At 41.0% G+C, this 19,531-nt stretch overlaps 1 protein-coding gene across 1 annotated transcript in view; it reads left to right on the forward strand.

Annotated features, from left to right (window-relative positions):
• Positions 1-2,264: 2,264 nt before the first annotated feature.
• The window catches only part of GLI2 (GLI family zinc finger 2), a 249,383-nt gene continuing 232,116 nt past the window's right edge, over positions 2,265-19,531 (forward strand). Inside the window, exon 1 of the mRNA XM_034786212.1 lies at positions 2,265-2,596. The gene's annotated coding sequence lies outside the window, so the exon portion shown is untranslated. The remainder of the gene's footprint in view (positions 2,597-19,531) is intronic.

A 19,531-nucleotide genomic window follows, 5' to 3' on the forward strand; every position in this document is an offset into this window, starting at 1 on the left:
TGTAAGAATGTCCTAGTAGGCCATTGAAAGAGTGGTCCGTGGGCTGGGCAGGTCTTCTCAAGATCATCTGAATGAAATAAATGGTACAAGGAATGCCCTTGAACAGTAGTCTTTTACTGCCATCCAAAGGTTAAGGCCAAAACTTTCAAACTCCAGTGCTTAAAGTTGAGGCACCCAGATAAGTAGCCTGATTTTTAGAGGTGCTTAAAATTGTGAAGTAGATCCGGTGGTCTGGCTGGACTGCATGCAACACAAGTCAGGAGGGAGAAGGGTTTGCCAAGCTGTGTGCAGAGTTAATCCACTGGCATAAATTAGAGCAGCCCAAGGGACTGAAACTGCAACTGAGGATTGATGTAGCATAGTGACCTGCCCCCTTTACTCTGGTCATGTCCTTATACTAGTAGCAAGGAGGTAATGGAGCAAGACCCTTTACAGCACTGGATATAATCCTTTCAGAGTCAGACACCAACTCTATGACCAGATACTGTGTGGTGCCACACACTGCATCTAGCTGTGGGGGTTTTATAAACTTGTAATAAACCCCATAGCCAAAGAAATCAAAACACAGACAAAGCTTATTGCCATAGGCAGCCCAGATTGGTGATATCGTAAATTAAAACTGCTGCATTTCTCACTGATACTAATATATATATGAAGCAGATCAATACACACTAAAGCTATTTTGTCCCCCCTCCCCATTAGAGTCTCACTTTTAAAACATATGGGGATTAAAAGAATAACATGCTTAAAGGACAAGGTTAGTTAATAAGATTTAGGGAAAATCTTTAATGAATACTTTGTCCTACTAAAGATCGTTCTGAAATCTACATATGTTTGCAGACAGTTAGGGGCAAATTGTACATTGACAATTTACACCTGCTGAGACTACACCTCTTAGGGCTTGATCCAACTTCCACTGAAGTTGTTGGTTGATTTTCCATGGACATCGGTAGCAGTTGGATCGGACCCCGACACAGTATGAAAACAGAACAGCCGAGAATCCATCGACTGTGTTTTGCTGTGTGGACTTGAAACTCTTCTATTCCACCAGTTCCCTAACTTGTGTGGTTACTGATTGTAAAATATTGTCCATTACAAATGTCTGTTACAAGAAATGGATGCATCATTGTTCTTTTAAAAAATAAAGCATTTTAGGGCCTGATCCAACACCTAGTAAAGTCAGTTAGCATCTTTCTACTGACTTTAATGGGCTATGGATCAGGCCCTTAGGGCATGTGGCGATCCCATCTGGAAGGCTTTAATATTGTGTTTGCCTGCTATTGTATTTGAAACAAAAGCAATGAGCTACATAAAGGGGGGGGGGGGGGAAACCCACACAGACTTTAAGAGTTTGGAGCATTTCTGAGATAACATTTTATTCATGTAGCTGCAGTATTTTTCCATCTACCGTAGACTTAAAGCCAGCTGTATTCCACCTCTGTTCCCACAGAAGATACCAGTGGGTTGTTTTTACAGCCCAGTTAGGAGTCTCAGAAGTAATGCAAACTTTAGGTTTAGCTTGTTAAATGAGTTCCAAATACTCCAAGTTAAAAATAAAAGTTATTGGCAAGCCAGAGCCCACTTAGCCATCAGTCTAACTGCAGCCTGCCACTAGCCAATGAATCCAAGATGCTTAGAAGTGACTTCACACAAACACAAACCTTCTTTGCCAAAGAAATTAGGGGTGTTTTGTTTGTTTTGTTTCAGATTATTTCCATCTGGTTGAAAAAACTACCAGTGAGTGAGTGTGAGCGAGAATTCAAACTGGATACAATGTGTCAGCTATGCTAACTGATTGCCCAGAATGGACATGGAGCTACTGAAATCAGGTATGCGTGGACTCATTCTTACTGATTCACAAACACCGCCGCTGGGCCAGTGAGGAGGAAATCAACCTGCCCAGTGCTAGGGAATCTGACAGGTTTCTTGCAGGGAATCCTAGCTACTTTTCCTCCTCTGCTGTGCTTCTCTACTCCAGTATGTGAGAAAGGCCCGGCCCATCTGGAGCAGCAAATGGTGCAATTCACTGGAGGAGAAGGGGGGGAGGAGGATTAGAGTGAAAACAGATCCGGCACTGGATTTTGACTATGGAGATCATCTGACTTGAGTTAACAAACCCCAATTCAATTTAAGAGAGTGGGAGAGAAAAGTTTTTCCCTCCCTCCCCCTTCTTTTTTTTAAACTTTCTTCTTGTGTCGGTGCTTGAAAGACAAAAGCTCCTCTCTCCTCCCCCCCTACAGTCCTCCTAAACTTCAGCGTGTGTGTGTGTCGGTGTCCTACGCTGGGATGATGGATGGCAGAAGTGCAGAAACACGCCAGCAGCAGCGGAGGCTCCCGACACTTTTTTAAACTCTCTCCCCTCCAAACGATCATCAATGAGACTCCTCGGAGGAAGAAGGGAAAAGAGCCAAGCTGCAGCCGGGATTTGTGGTGGTGGCGGCGGCCGCAGCCACAGCTTTTAAAAAAGGCACCAAAGGGAAGGACGCCTGGAAAGTCCCTCCCACGCCCCCCCAAGTTTATGATGGGGGGCTGAATGAGTAGCCCTGCTCCGGAGCGGCTGCTGGCACGGGGGAAACTTCCTGGGTTCTCTCTTTGGGTAAAGTTGATTTTGGATGATTTTCCCTTTCTCTTTGGGGTGCCTGGGTTTTGAGAGGGAGAGTGAGGAGGGGGGGTGGGAAGTGGGGAAGAAATTTCCCTAAACTGCGCCGGATCATGCTTCCCTAGCACAGGGGTAGAGTCCCCTGCCGCCAGTGTTAGGCGCTGCACTTTGCCAGCAGGTAAGTGGCACGGGCTCCCTGCGCTGGTTACCGTGGGGTGGAGGGGAGATTTATCTCAGCAACTTTGGGCAGCGGGTTTTTGGGGCTGTTGTGCTTGGCTCACTTGCCTGCTTGTTTCCATCTCCGAGCTGGGGCGGACTGAGCACGAGGGTGCGGGATCCCGATCGCTCCGGAGCGGAGCTGAAACTGACCAGAGTCGCGGTGTGAATTACACCCCTGCCTGGCCACCCTGGAACCCCGGGGGTCGCCTAATGCTGATTCCGCGGGAGATCCCGGCAGTTCCGGGGTGTTTCCCGACCCCTCATCTCCAGCCCGCCGAGGTGTAGTTTGCTCGGGGGAGACCTTTGCTGCGAGAGGCTCCTTGCTTTCCCCCACCTCACTCCTGCAAAGCTGCTTAGATGGGGGAGGGGGGGGGCAGCCCACTGCTTCCCTGTCCTCCGTCCGTGAATGGAATTGTTGCATGCATCCTGTGGGGTGCCCCACCCCTATTTTAGGGGTGCCGTGCTGCTGGAAGGGTACAGTAGTAATATTGGGACAGTGGGGACCGGTGCTTAAGTGACAGTCACTTCCCTGCAACTTCTGCCCCGTGCTGCCCCCAGGCAGTGCCGAGACCTGCTGGTTTTCCTGCTTAAGGTAGCTTTGCTCTCCAAAGTGATCCGTGAATTTACTACTGTATTTTAAGTTTGCCCCCCACCCGTCTTTTTCTCCCCCTCCCCCCCCGTCCCCGGGAGGAGCAATCTTTCAACAAGTATATTTGCTGAGGAATTTCAAAAATCCACTGCTGCAACTTGATCCCTGTGTGATGAGGAGCGGCTTGGAGAGAGCTGGGCGCCAATCCTATTAAGGATTTAGAGAGCAGAGAGTTTTCCCCTGGACTCAGTGGCTTTAAAACAATCGGGGGGATCGGCTCATCTAGATGCCTTTTCTGCCTCAAGTAATTACTGTCATTTCCTAGGAAACCTGATTTTTCCAGCCCAGGAGATTAGGATGATTTTTCAATAAATAAAATAAGATCCTGTACAGAGTTTGCCTGCAATAGACTCTGTGACTTTCACTCTCACCATGAGGTGTTTGTCCAGCCAGGGACAGAGTGCCAGCCCAGTGAAAGGATTTTCCAATTGTACACATACTACTTGATCACAAACTTGGAAAGTGGGATTATTCAGAAAGTTTCGTGGGCCAAGATTAAGTATCTATCCCACAACTCTTTTACAGAAGGCAAAGCTCTCTTTTATCTATCATGTGTATATGCTCATGTATGTATACACGTAACATGGCAACGTTTGAAAATGTACTAGTACAGCCCCCCCCCCAAATCTACTAAACCATCTTTTATTATATTGTTGATGGGGAAAAAATAAAATGTTAGTGATCCATGGAAAAAAAATACTAGCCCTGGGCTAGTGAGCAAGTACATTTTTAAAGGTTATTATATGTGTATATTTCTTTGCGTATGAGTGAGTGTGCACATGTGTGTGTATATGTATATGGGTGCGTGTATGTGTATATATAACCAGTTATATATAACTGAACACAGTCTTAACTATGGAGTTACTACCACATCTGTGTGTGTGTGTGTGTGTGTGTGTGTGTGTGTGTGTGTGTATAATGTGTGTATGTCTAATCTGTTTAGATTTCTCTATATTTGATACAATTAAGGATACGCCCTCCTTTACACATATTGAAACAAACATTTTATTGGGTTATGATGAAATGTTTAGAGCTTAACGGCTATAGACAAAAGGAGCAGTTGTAAAACTTTTTTTTGCAATTGAGGCTCTTGGGATGTACAAGAATTTGAAAGTAAACGTTTCACTAGCATGCTGCATAAAATAGCATTTAAACAAATATTGTATTGGCATGCACTGTGGAGCTAGTGCCAAGAAAGTAAAGTAAATAAACCATGAAATCCAAAATATACAGATGTGGAATAGACTGATTTGCTATAAGACTTACCGATTTGATCTGTTTGTTCTAGCTACCTTAGGTTTTTTAAAAAAGATTTGTTTTTAGGTTACTAAAACTAATTTGTATAACTTTGCTAGGGGAAAAGCAGAGAATTCTGCCTACATTTTACATTTACCTGGGAAAGGAAACCCTGATAAATTATCATGTACACTACTTGATTGCTTGAAATGCATGGTAATTATTGTGTATAGCATGTACCTTTGTTGAATTGGTTTGATTCAGTTTTTCTAAGCTGTGGATATGGTAATTTGCATTTGGGCTGGAATTCCAGGAAATTTTGACACCTGTCAAACTTTAATTTTACTAAAAAAGGGCATATTGCGTGTAATTAAAAATCTGACACATTTTTAAAACATGAATTAAACTCAACAGGATTTTTTTTAGTGCAGTTAGTTTTTTGAAACTTGTCATACTTTGATCAGATGACCTACCCAGAATACCAGAAAGTGCACGATTAAGTAAAGTTGAACTATTATTCTATGGATCCCTGTCTATCCAGCCTTGTCTTGTATGTTTGTAAAAGAGCTAATCTTTAAAGAAAGGTGAGGTAAGATTCACTTGATCTTGAATGTTGTTGTTGTCTTAAGTATGTGACTTTGAAGTGCCCAGAAATGCAACGGCTGTTCTTCAAAAAAACCAACAGATCTTGAGGACTGTTTCCAACTTCCTTTCAATGTCTCTTTTTTTCAGTGTGTCAAAGGGGATGTATACAGATGGACAAATATTATTTGTATTTGGATTAGCTCATTAATATGAGAAAAAATAGAGAATCGGGTCCAAATTTTCTCTGATAAACTGGAGTTGAAGTTACTTCGGATTATACATGTATAAATGAAAACAGAACTTGATCCTACCTCTCTAGTACATAACCTAGATTTTCATGTCACCTTAACTTTAAAACAAACAAACAAATGGATAGTGTTGTTTCTTTCACCATGAAATTATATAAATGACCACATTTTTGGATGAGATTTGAAAAGCAATTGAAATGTTTACGGTAAAAGACTGGTATCATTTTGCTGTTTTCCTTATTCTGGTTACCTTAAACCGGAACCGGGTCTTTTCCTTACAGTGCCTTGCTAATGTCACCAGACAGAAAGGACTACTTACTATATGATGGTTTTGGAATTACATCTTGGAGTCTATCAGTGATTTAAAGATGATTAATTTTTTTCCTGATCCTGATATTTTAGTTGGTGTTTTTAAAGCAGCTTTCAAACACTAGATTTATTGTTTTGGGACAAGGTAGCACATCAAAATAACAACACTAGGATGATCTCAATTCTTAACTTTAAAGTAGAAACCCAGTCAACTGCCTCCCCCTATTTTTGGTGGCCTACTGTAAGCCAGTTGTTTGTACTGCAATCTGAAAGATACACAAATACTCCGTGCTTTTTGTGCTCTGAGAAGTGCTCTGTTCACAAGTTTCCAAGTGCAGATTAGTGAAGATAGTGGATTCAGTAAACAGTCACCAAAATCTATATTTATTTGTGCAGCAAACACCTATCCATTGCTTCCCCACAAAGAGGCCACTTAATAATCTGGTGGAGGATTCTGAGTCAGTGAGTTTTTAAAAGAGGCTACTTTGGAACATTAGATGTGACCATAGCATCAAACTAATTAGTTGCCACTCCAAACCATAGCTTCCAGGGCTTCACAGAAATTTGATATTTGCACTTCCCACTCTCAGTTTAGGCAGCTCATTCAATAGTCTGCATTTCTACTGATGGAGAAGATTGCAAAGCATTGGTTGAAAACTGCACAAGTGCTTTATATACCTGTGTAAGTATTTTAAAAAACTGTAGCAAACATTGACCAGTATTCAGTATCTTACAGCTACTTCTGCTACATTCCCAATACCACCTAAAAATAGATATTCAGTAATTATGAGGGATAATATAACAAAATAAAACCAGCATGAATGATTTCCAGTACAAGAAGACGTTGTGTTGGCAAGCAAGCAATAATCACACACATACATAAAAGTGTGTGTGTAAAATCAAATAAGAGAGATATAGCATTAGATCATGTAAACAGCTGATCAGGAACAGTTAATATGTTCCTTTCTGAAATCCATTGAGAAATCATATATCTGATCTTCCATACTAAGCTTGATGTGGGAGGGATGAATTATTTAGGCTGCTATTTGTTTGTGTCCACTAGTTTTGGTGCAGTTTGAGACATCTAGGGCCTGATTTTCAGAAGTCCTATGCAGCAAGAACTTCAGTAGGATTTATGGTTGCTCTACCCCGCTGAAAATGGGGCCGTAGATGTTCTCAAACTGGACACCCAAAATCAGTGGGCATTTTTGAAAATAGAGGCCTTAGTGTCTTGTTCAAAGCCTGATAGTAATCACTGGGAGCCTTGTCCTGTTGATAAATTTTTTCATGCCTCAAATCTTTTTGAGTCTGTCACCTTTAAGTAGATTATAAATATCCAGAAAGAATGAAATTAGAATTTTAGGTTCCAGAATTTATTACTATATTATTTCTTCTACCTTCTAAGCATTTATTCTCATTCAAAAGGAGTTTAGCAGCTTTATCCTTTAATTTTGTGAAATTGCAAGAGTAAGCTTTAAGCTGTCTTTGACATTTTGGTTTAACTTGAATAGGTTAATGTGTTTTTTTTTTTTTTTTTAAGAAAACAAGTTGGTGGGAAGTGTGTTTTAACTGTGAGTACCCGATTTCAGCCATTAGCATAAGAAAAAAAGTTTTAGTGCATTTACTATTGTATTGAATGAAGAGTTCCAACAGTCAGGGAAAAGAAAGTGAAAGGCTGTAAAGAAATGATGGTCTATTCAGATTATTCAGCAGCCCAAAGCTCTGGTCATCTGCCTCTGAAATCTGTGATCGGGATATCACTTTTATCTTCCTGTGCCTTTCTCTTGCCTTTTTCACACGTTCACTTTTGTCAAGGTTTATTGATCACGTTTTCTTCTCTGCAAATCTGTGGAAAATTTAATGAACCAAAAACAACAGTGAAATAAAAGGAACTTTTTATTCATTAGCGCTAGATTGAATTTTTTTCTTTAGCCTGTACCCCCTTGCCTCCCTTGTGTGTGATAGTGTAACTGTAGTACTTACAGTAGATACAGTTGAAATGGCTGCATTAGTAATTCTGTTCCAGGGCAAAGTTTATTTAATGTGTGTGACCTAGTACTAAGTCTAATTCTTATCACTTCTCTCTCTCTGTTGTTGTTGTTGTTACTTTTCTGAGTTTCAGATTCTTGACTGTGTTGCTTATAGAGTTAAATATGATAAAGTGTGTATTCTGGAAAGTATGTACCTATGTTAGAATGAAACCTGTTTGCTATCTGGTAATTAAACCAAAATTTAAATGATTGCAGATTACTAGTAGTTATTTACAACCCTGATTGTTTTGGTGCCATGATCTTTGTTCATTACACATCTGCTTTACTACTGTGCTGCCCTAGAGCGCTTTGTGATGCAAATGTTTTTGTTAACTTACAAATAGTTTCAGTATCTAGACCATCTCAGGTGACATAGTTAAAGCTCTTCTTTTCTCCCAGCTGCAACGAAAAAGCTCTAATTAAATGTGGCTTCCAGTATGATTAAGTTTTGCTGACATTTTCCATGCAGCAATTTACCTTTATGGAATCTGTTGAACTATGGCTCTTTTTCGATCCTGTCATTGGGGGTGAGGGGGAAATTTAGCAATGCACTTTTTAACATTCATTTTGTTTCTGCAGCTTGCAAGTGTTGGAAAATAAATGAAAATGGAGGTGCACATCTGTTAGAGATATTTCTTTGCTATCCATTGAGAGTGTTACTGTTACTTATTAGTCTGAATGAAATACTAAAGTGCAAAACCTAAAGGGAGGAAAATTATAATGTTCTGCAGAATGATCCAAAACATTTCAGTAATATTACTGTAAGTCGTCATGCTTTGGACCATTACCGCAGTACTGTGTGTAAGGGATGGGTTAACAGCTAGTGTAGGGCAAATGTCCCTAGATATACCATAATTGTATTATAAATTTTGAGATATCTGTGGTTGCTCGTGTTTCATACACGTCAATGATTGTATTCATTATAGGAATACATTCCTGTGGTTTATACTTCCACCTGGTCTATTCAAAGGATTTTGTACCCTGCAGGGTGAATTCCATTGAATAACATTGGGTTCCTACTTAGAAAAAGTAAAAACACTCTTTCCTCCATGAAAGGTGAATGGTAAGGCTCCAAGACTGCGCTGCATGCAAATAAACAATGTGAACCCAGTGAAGCCTTTGCAGAGTAACATGCCTTTACCTTACAGCTGTGTAACTAACTAAAACCTGTATGAATTCAGAGCTCTGTTCAGTTGGGAGCTGCAGTATATTACCCATTACTCCAATTCCTTTAATGTTGGCAGGACAATTTCCATTTTAAGAATGCTATGAACGGCTCAGCTGAACAAATCGTTTTTGTTTTGTTTTGTTTTGGGGGGGGGGGTTCCCAATGTGATGCTGTAACATTGTACCTTTGTACTTGATAATTATCACCATCACAATTTTGAATGCTCATTTACTGAAAGTTAAATACAACTTTAGTTTTACCCCCAGCTTATAGAGCAAGGATGTTAAATTATATTGTGAGTGGGTGACCTGAAAGTTGTCTATCAATTCCAGCTTTATTAGATATCTAATGATTTTAAGTAGTTTGATGCAGTTATTACTATTAACTGAAAAACCCTTTAAATAGCCAGTCACTTTTTTTCAACTTCATGAAAAGAAGTATCTTTAGCAAAAATTAGAGTATATTCACCCCTCCCCCTTTATATTGATCTGTAGATTGTATTAGAGCCCCCTTTTATCAGCCCTTCTTAAAAGAAAGATCTGTTGATTACTGTGGTGTTAAAAGAGCATCAGTTCCAAAGACCAAGATAGGTCCTTTTCAGAGCGATCCTTAGCAATGCCTCTTTGTGTGGTGGACAATGCAATAAGTCAGACAGGACGTTTTGAGCCACATCTATAAGGAACTGTAAGGGCCACTGAAGTACACTTGTGTTAAGTTGAATTGATTGAAATTTAATGGCTGTTAGTGGCTATGAATGGTAATGATTTTCTAGTATCTTTATCATGCTTGACATTAATAACTGGAGAGTGTGTATGTGTGAAGCCTGTGTGTTATTCATTTTTAAAGATACTTGCTCCCACCCCTCTTTCCCATAATTTAGTTGTTTTGATGCTTTAAAAAAAATCTCAGGCCTCAAAGAGCATGTACATCTTGTCAACATAATTTTGTGCCCATGATTTTTATTTTTTCCAATCCCGACATAAATCAGACTACAATATAACGAGCGTGATGAATTTGTTTTACATGCCATCATGAATTAATGTTCTGCAAATGGAAGCTTTACAGGTACTGTGATTTACTTAATAATTGCAAGTTCTAATATTTAAGCACATTCATTATGTTTGAGTTTTTAAAAAGTACATATTTTAAAATGTGAAATGTGAGATTTGTGTGCATTTGCTGTGTAAGCACATCTTGAGGGCTAAGGAAGAATCAATCAGCGTTTGCTTTGGGCATCTTTTTCCTCTAGATGCTACAGAGACATTTCAAACAGAATAATCAAATATTTGTGTATATGGGGGAGAAGGGTATTGGTGAGGAAATGAGGCTTTAAAGTCTATGAAGTAGTAGAAAACTGCAAAAACCAAGTCAGTTTAGCTTCTTCTTTTTTTTTTTTTAAAGATCTGCACAATGGGTTTTACTATGCAAAGTAGTCTTTATTTCATTCCTAAATATGCACTGAGAATCATTCTGGGGGACTGCAGTCTCTAACCGTACACTCAGAACAATCTGAAGAATTGGTGAGAGCTATAGGCGTTCTGGGTCAAAGGTGAATGTGAGTGTGATCGCAGGGTTTTCAGTCTTTGATATCATTTTTAGAATGCTTCCCAAAGGCTAAGGACAAGGGAGAAGAAGTCTGACACATAAATATATCTTGAATCTCTGAAGATAAGAATAGATTTTGACTTTATTTCTCAAAAAATTGAGGTCACTCTGATGACAGACTGAAAGTCCATCAGTCAATTTTTTTCAAATAAACAGACCTGAGGAACTTCTGTTTGATACATTGTGTGCGTACAGGTAGTGACAGTATGTTTAGGTTTTGAAGTTTGTGGTCCAGATGTCAAGGTTTAGAGTAAATGTCTGGTCGTCATTGCCCAGGTAGTACGAATCCCATTGAATTAACAAATTCAAAAGTAAGCTTTTCTGAGCAGTATTCAACCATACGGCGTATTTGTCTGTGGATCCTGGAGCTTTCAGTCATGTGACTAGACCCTGAGTAGATCTGGCTTTCATCCATTGTTCCCAGGCAAATCCATAGGAGTATTGACAGGACTGCAGGATTTCACCTGATGGGTAGTAGTTTGAAGGACTGTATATGCAGTTATGTGTCTCTTTTTAATATATGGGAAAAATTCACCCTGGTTCTCCACTCAAAATAGGAGGTAAGTGGTACATGGGCTTTGTAAAGTGCCCTTTGCAGAGGGGTGAATTCCCCCCATGTGCACAGTGGTCAAGCTAATCATCTTGTTTTGGGAACCACAGCTTTGGTATTTCCTAACTAGTGCTGGTTGGAGAAATTTTGGCAGAACCATATTATGTTAAAATATGTGGTCCCACTTCCATCAAAATCAAAATGCTTCATGAATTCAGGTTGAGATTGACAGAATTTGATTTTGGAAAAAAACTGGTTGAAAAAGTCCCAAGGAGTTTAAAAAATGTAACTGAATTAAAATTTTAGATATATTGTTCTGAAGTGATGTTTTCATGTTGAATTTTTTTACCTTTGCATTTTAATACCAAATTAAAAAATGAAAATCAAAATGAAATGTTTTGATAGAAGAAATATACATTTCTCCCCCCTTTCATGGGAAATTTCAAAATTTTTGTTTTCTGCTCTGATTTGGAATATAACCAAATCTCAAAATCCTTCATGACACAGAACTTCTGTTCTCCTCACAGCTCTATTCCTGAATATTTCTGTATTCTGAGCATTAATACTGCATAAAGTTGAACATGTGAAGTGTTTAGCTAAATCAGGGCCATAATCATAAGCATAGTTTGACTTCTATATTTGGTGGGGGGGCAGCTCCCATCAGGCCAATGAGGCTGCGGAGTGGGGAGAGGTGCTAATTCTACATCTGTCCAAGGCTTGCAGTTTGGGGGGGCAATGCCCCCAACCTACGCCCATGGCTATAATGAATGTATTAGTCTTTCATTTCCTTGTATGTGCAAGGTTTTTTAAGAAAAGAGAGTGGAGAGAACCTTTGTACCCATCTTGGTTCCACTGTCTCAAGGACTCCTTAAGGCACCACTTTGTTCCTTAGAATATATTCTGATTGCATCTTCTAGTTAAAGCAAAATTCTTGACACTTATACATTTACTCCTAGAGCTGTGACGGTGCCAGTTGAGTTTTGGAATATGTGATGACATCATTCTGCTAAATTCAGTGCCTCCAATAGTGGGACCAGAATTCCCACTTTGGGACTAGTGGATATTATATGGTGATAGGAGGCGTGGGGGTGAGGCTGATTCCTGGAGGATTTGGCAGCTTGTAGAAGGAGGATTGTAATGAAAGGAGGGAACATTAACCGTTGGGAGGGACTTGGGTAGTAATAATAAAATAGGAGCATGCCACTCAAGATTAGTTACCTCTACCTCCCTCTTTTCAGATGATACATGAAGAAGCACAGAAGGTTGGATGGCTTTTCCAACAGGCATCCCTTTCCTCTGGTCTCTCTCAGACTTGTGTGCTTAGGATGTAAATATGTAGAGCATATGAAATCTGCGTTGTATGCACAGTCTGATGATCGCATGCTCCAAAAATCACTTTAAGGGAGGGAGAACTGACAGGGGGCAGGATAAAATGGATCTAATGGCCAAAGCCCATGTGGCTTCCACTTTTCCTTGTTCTCATATGTACACCCTTCCAGACTGAATGGACCTGCCAGCATCACACAGGCCTGCCCTCCATCCAGTGAAGGCAGGCTAAACTTCAGTTCTGTGTGGTTCACTATGTGTGGATCTTTTGAACAAGACCTTAAGAATCACGGTCCTGTGTGACTATGAAATGTCCAAGATGCTTTTTGTGAAAGCAGGAGTTTATCCTGGGTGTCTTAATCATTAGTTTCCCTCTCCTACTTAGTGTGATGTTGTGGGTGATTGGCTGCCACCCTAGAGATGACTGCAGTTTAGTGGCCCTGTAATGAATACAGGGCTCTTTTTTCTCTTGTTATATGTTAGATGCTAAGATGCAGGCTGTGTTTCCTATTAGCCAAACAGCATACCTTCTGGGTGTACTAAATCACCCATCCCTAAGAACAGTTGTGTAACTTACTGTGTAGGCTGGACTGCTGAACCATCGGTGCTGAGGTTCAAACAAAGTGCAGTGCTGCAGGTGCTGTTTTATAGGCTGGTAGCTTTAAAATGTCACACCTTTCCGTCTCTACTATTTCACCAGCTAATATGAGCTAATGGAATTTAGGCATCATATGTTCCTCCCTCTTTCCCTGGAGGTTACACGTTTCTAAGCACCCTTGAGCATGAGTTTTAAGGTCACCAGTGGCATTTTTAGGTCACAAAACTGCAGAGTGTCCTGTCTTCGAGCCAGGTAATGAAATGACTAATTAGTTCTTATATCACTGTGGTTATCTTATCTTTTTCTCTCCACTTGGTTCAGTTCTGAAATAGCATGAAGCCTGGTAGGGGAAAATGTTTGAGAATTATTTCATTTGAAACTTAGAGATAGCTATGCTCTGGGGTCTCCAGATGAGAAGTACTTTGCACTTACAATTCATTTCACCTGTGGCTCTCAAAGCATCAATCATAATATGTTCTCATAGTTAAAAATATCACTCATATCAGTATCCTTATAAAACTCTTATAATAATGGTTCAAAACACTTCAGCATACAATGGTAATATTATGGTTTAGGGTGGGTTATTAATGGAGGATAAGAGCAAAGGTTTCTTTAGTGTGTATATATAGATACCTGTAAAAAGAACAGGAGTACTTGTGGCACCTTAGAGATACCTGTGTAAAAGTACATTGCAATTAAACTGTCCCTTTAAACCTTCAGAACTAGACATACTGGACAATGAAGAACTCTGGGTGTATCAAAGCTACATTAACCTATTTTAGTTTTCACTTTTCTCAGGTGTTGCTGGCATCTGCTCGTGACAGATGCTTTGTGATAAAGCCGTCAGATCAGCGTGCCTTTGGAGATACCAGCACTCCATGTTGATACTTGCAGAGTGCTGTAGCCAAATATTCTTTAATTGTCTTATTAAGTAGGGAATTAAGCTCTGCACTTTGACTGTTTTGGTGCCAGTGGCTCTTATTGCAGGCTTTGGCATGGCACCATTCTTCTTCTTCTTCTTTTTTTTTAAGATCCAATGTTGTTTTAATTATGTGGAAATTGAGTTGAAGCATAAAATCTGATGAGAACAATGACTAATTTGGTATACGGTATGTAAACTCAGATTTTATGTCCTTCCCTTCAGAATATTATGTGGGGTTTTCAGTTCTAATGCTTGTGATGATTTAAGAAATAAAAAGCAGAAATCCTTACTGTTGCCAGACCACAGGCTCCTTAGCGCCAGACTTAGAGACGAGCTTCACATGTTGTACATTTTAAAAGCGCACCATGTGTTATTCTTTAGCTAGCTCAGCCCCCCCCCACTATATAATCTCTTCCCCAACCAATCTAACAGATTAGCTTTAATTAAATAAACTTTTCTCTTCCCCTGCTTCCGTGCTGTCGCGGGACAGTGGCCGCAATTGCGGTATTCTGTACCTATCTCCTGATGTGAAACCATCTGCCCAGTTAAGGGTCTAAACTCACAGAAGAGATTGGAACCTGCCCTAGTATAATGGTGTCTCTTCTGCTTTAAATCATTACTTGATATTGTTATTTAGTCCTGTGTTGTGCATTAGGATCAAAAGCTCACAAGTGGCTAAACATATGTTTAGAACTTTTTCTCAGGGGATGTAAGATGTTTCAGTTTCTAACTGGGTTAGTTGCAATCCGTGAGTCTAAAATGGAGACTCTTTGCCATTGGAATATTTTTGTTTCCGGAATTATGTTTTTACTCCTTCTTTTCTACACGCTTTGAACTTTTTTTCCCCATCCAATGCTCAAGAAAGGAATAAGACAGACCACGCTGGCTAGGCTTGGGCACAGTGCAGGGAGAATACTGTCAGCTTGAGAAAACACCTAGTTATTGTCAACAAGGTTAAGCTGTTTATTGTGAAACCACAAAAAATAAACAAATTAATCTGGAACAGTTGGGTCTTTCCTGACATGAGAGATGTTCCAAGGGGGTATAGCTGTAAAACATTATTTGATACAACCTCCTTTCCATCTTGTACAACTTGCAGTAAGACATAGCTTCTCACTGTAAACCAGGCTCCATTAGGTATTATAGATCAAAGGTCATATTTTGGCCCCTGCCCTGGCCTCTATGTGGTATTCTGGCAGCATATGGGGGCTGCAATAGCCCAAGGGAGAATTCTGCCCCCACAGGAGCTGTGTATGACTGGTCCACTGCCCCCTTCATGGCCTATGGTTTAGGGGGTGTGCCAGGCACAGGAGGAGGGTGTGTGTGACAGAGTTTACTCATCAGAGTGGTGCCTCCTGCTGGCCATCTGGGGGATTAGCTCTCTCAGCCGGCGCACTCTCTCCTGGTGGTGCCTCTCCCACTGTCTTCTCTGTCTACAGCCCTGTCTCAACCCAGGAACCGCAGCGTCCTTTTCATGACTGCCCCCCAGCTGTGTCACCAGCTGTGTTTTCCCCCTTCGAAGAGGAAAGTATCTCAGTCCAAATAGTCCAGCCACTTCCCCAGTGGCAGGTGTGTGTATGGGGGGAACCCGGACCCAAACACTACTCTGGATCCCGACCCAGGGACCCTGTCAATAGCAGCCTCCTGTTGCCTTTCCTTAACTTCTCCACCAGAGCTGCTTCAATTCTCTGGGCCACTTTCCCATGGCTCCAGCACTTTCTTCTCCCTCTTCTCCCGGCCTCCAGCCAGCATCTTCCAGCAGCCAGCCAGGAGATCCCACTTGCTCCTCCGGTCCCTGCCAGCAACTGCTCTGTCCAAGGTGCTGCCTTCCTGCAGTCCGCTAGGAACACAGTCCTCTCTCCTTGGGCTCCCACAACAACTAACCCTGCTCTGCCCTGCAGCCCCTTTTAGGTAAGCCCTCTGGGCCCTGATTGGCTGCTCTGTACAGCTCTCTCCATGTGCAGCCTCCCTAGGCTGTTTTTAACTCCTTCCTTTACAGTGTGGGATGAACTCCCCATCACAAGGTGGTCATAGTGACCTAGTACTGTGGATGTTCTGGACTGCCGAGGAAGCCATTGGTAGCCTTGGGAAGGCTACCATAAGTTAGAGCAGCCTTCATAGACTAACTCATGGTAGAGGGCTGTTCCAGTCCCTGGCACAGGCAGAATCCAGGTGGTGTAAAGATGGCTTAAAGTGCTGTTAGGTTTGTGATGGCCAGAAGGGAAGTACTTCATCTTTGTTGGTCAAGGTTGTTTTCATGTCCCATCAGTGGGCAGGGTACCAGCTATTCTTAATGGAAACTACAGTAGACGTCTCTCAAGAAAAGATTGCTTGTTATTGATAGCTGTACCCAGTCTTCCTTTTTCAGAAAAGCTTGATGAGAAAATTGTGGCAGGACAACTGTGAGGGAATATGGACTTCTCAGACTTCCTTGATTTTAGTCAGTGAGGTTTTAGGCTCAGGTGTGGCCCCAGAAAATGTGCTGTCAGTGTTGGTTGAGTATCATGAGAATGATGATTCTTTTAATGCTGTCGTCTGCCTTTGATATCATAGATCATGGTGTATTGTGAGATGTCTGCTGTCCCTAGCAGGAGTGGCTCCGCCTCTTTCTCTGACAAGCCCCAGAGGACTTCCCTAAACTGCCGTCTATCCCAAGAACTCTTTTATGGTGGAATGCCACAGGCTACTACTGTTTTCTCACCACTGCTGTACAATGTATGGATCAGGCCCCTAGAAGGGTTATAAGGACATGGGTTCAGAATAGTAATGGTACCTAGCTCTGAATCGCTAACGTGGCTGGTTCACTGGAATGGATGACCCAATAGCTGCACATGGTTGGGGCTTGCAGGCTGGCAAACTAGCTTAGACTCCCCTGGAAACATCTCATATTATATCTGTTTGCCCAGTCAAGGGAGCACGGCTGCTGTTTGTAACACAGGTTCATAATTTAGGGGTCTTGTTAGATACTTGGCTACTCAAGTAGGAGCTGTGGCCAAGAACTCTATTTTCTGTCATTGTCTGTATGACTGTTTCTTTCTAATGTGCACGTTGCTACAATTATTCACGCCTTTCATCGCCTTTTCCTAGGCTGCACTTCTGTGCTCTACGTGGAACTTCCAGGAGCTGTTTCTAGTGCAGAATGTTGGTGCCCACTTACCAGTCGTGTGTCATACAGAGACATAGACTGGTGCTCTTCAGTCTGCACTAGCTGCCCACAAACTTCCGGGTGTAGTTTAAGGTATTGCTTTTTAATCCAGGAGTCTCTAAATGATTTGGAAGTTAAGTACCGAAGATGCATTCCCCTTCCTGTATGATCCCACCACCTTTTGCTCAGTGGAGACGGCTGAGCGGGATCTCCCTGATTTATAAATGAGTGTGCCTTTGATAGCTTATTTGCCATGAAGGTTCTTCGAATTCACTTTCCCCTGCCCTCCCTCGATCTGACAGAACTAAGGTTTGTTCAGCTGGGTCCTCTATGAAGCTCATATTTTCTTTTGGGTGCCTTGAGGGACATAGATGTGTGATGGCTATGGTTGTTGATGATGGTGAATGGTGATCGTTATGCTGACAAGTATTACTGTGGTATTGTATGGGAAGTTCAATAGCTGTTTTTATTCTTTGGTGTGTTTTTTCCTGTCAAGTACTAAAAAGAAAACAAATAAACGGAAGGGTAAAGGATTTGAACATTTGGTTGATTTGAGATTTAAGTCACCTACCTAGATTAGGTTTACATACCCAGGGTTACCTTTCAACTTCAGAATGCGTTCTGTGGAAAAAATATGTAGCAGGATTTCATACAGGATATTGTAATAATTTATATCACATGAGTATTCCAGACCTCCCTTCTGCCATAGGCCAGACAAGTACTGAATTACCATTTGGATTTTTTCTGTTAATTTTGTAGATCCATGAGTGAATCAGCATTGATACGGCAGGGCAAAGACCAAGATTTGCGATATGTCATGTTATAGATCCAACTGAGATTATGTAAATGCTTAGATGGTTTCATTTTTCTCTTTTACTTAAAAATTTGGAACGCTTTTTAAAAATACTTTTGTTTTAACCAAAAAAAAAAAAAAAAGGAAACTATTCAAGTTCTGAAGTTGTTTCATGGCTAACTGAAAAATAGTGTTTGTGCTCCTATTGTAAATCAATGATAACAACTTATATTCTGATGCCATCATCATGATCAGGCCCAGTAAATTACTGTCGTATTCTCTCACTCTCTATACTTTAAGAATTCATAAATTTGGAGCTACCTATGTAAACCTCAGCTTCTGTGAATTTTACATTTAAAATATGCAATGACTGTATGCAACTGGCATTCCTATCCTGCTCCTAGCACAGCACGCACAGATGCTGGCAAGGGTCCAAACTTACTTTCCTCCTGGGGATTGTCTTGCTGTAAATTTATATGACAGAGAACAAAAACTATCTGCCAGAGCTTGCTCCTTTCTTGGCTGTTTCTTGAGTTGCTCCCTGGGGGTCCCATTCTGTCCCTCTGCCTACTTCATTGTGCTTCAGAGACACAAGCTGGAGCTAATGGGATCCATTTGGTTTGATCACCAGGATGAGCCAGGAGAACATCTCTGTGCAGTAGCCTAGAACTTGACTGGGTTTCGTAACCATGTATTTACCATAATTTTCAAGGACCTCTACTTTGTTGTCCTCCATTCAAACATTGGATGCTGTAATAATTAATAACCTAACATCCATTTAATCTTCTCCTTAATACAAGACTAAACCTTGAATGGCCAATAAGAAATGAGTTTATCTAGCTGGTTCCTACTGGACTGGTGTCTACATCACTGTAACCTGCTATTATAAATGGTTGTAGATGGAGAATGCGTAATGGAAGCTAATGTTAGAAATAAATGTTTTTCACTTTTTTTAAAAGGGTATGGGGGAAAACAGCTGTTCTCTTTGGAAATCCTGTGGGTGGGAAAGTGTAAAAAGTTCACATATTGTTGAGGAGGCGGTGATGATGTGCAGTATGTAGTATCTGAAGATGTACTGAGAGACTAGATGACTTGATGAGAATAATGAGATAATACACTCTTCATCTGTATGTCACTGGTTTGAGACCAATCTCAGAGATTGAAAACTGTTGTCATTTGATGGCTGATTAGTGGCTCCAGTGTAGTCTCCAGTAGAGTGTGGTGTTTAGACACCATCACAACTAACACTAATCATGAACTCTATTATTAGCAGTGAATCTCGATACAGAGAGCTGAAAGGGAATGGAGACTGAACCCCCTCTCTGCCATGTCTGGGGAGCTGGACTGGGCAAGCTTGCATGGCTGCCTCCCATGCACCTGCCTCTCTTCTGTGGCAAGACAGAGGACTTTGAAATCCCTGAGCAATAATATTCCACAAGTACTGCATGCACACAGCAAATAATTGTTTAAATTGTGGTTTTACATGATATCAGCTATTTTAGGGCTGCTCTGTTCTGATTTGTTCAGATCACTGTATTAGAGGAAATGT

This window comes from Trachemys scripta, chromosome 11 (genome assembly GCF_013100865.1).
Source record: "Trachemys scripta elegans isolate TJP31775 chromosome 11, CAS_Tse_1.0, whole genome shotgun sequence".
In the NCBI taxonomy this organism is placed as follows: domain Eukaryota; kingdom Metazoa; phylum Chordata; order Testudines; family Emydidae; genus Trachemys; species Trachemys scripta.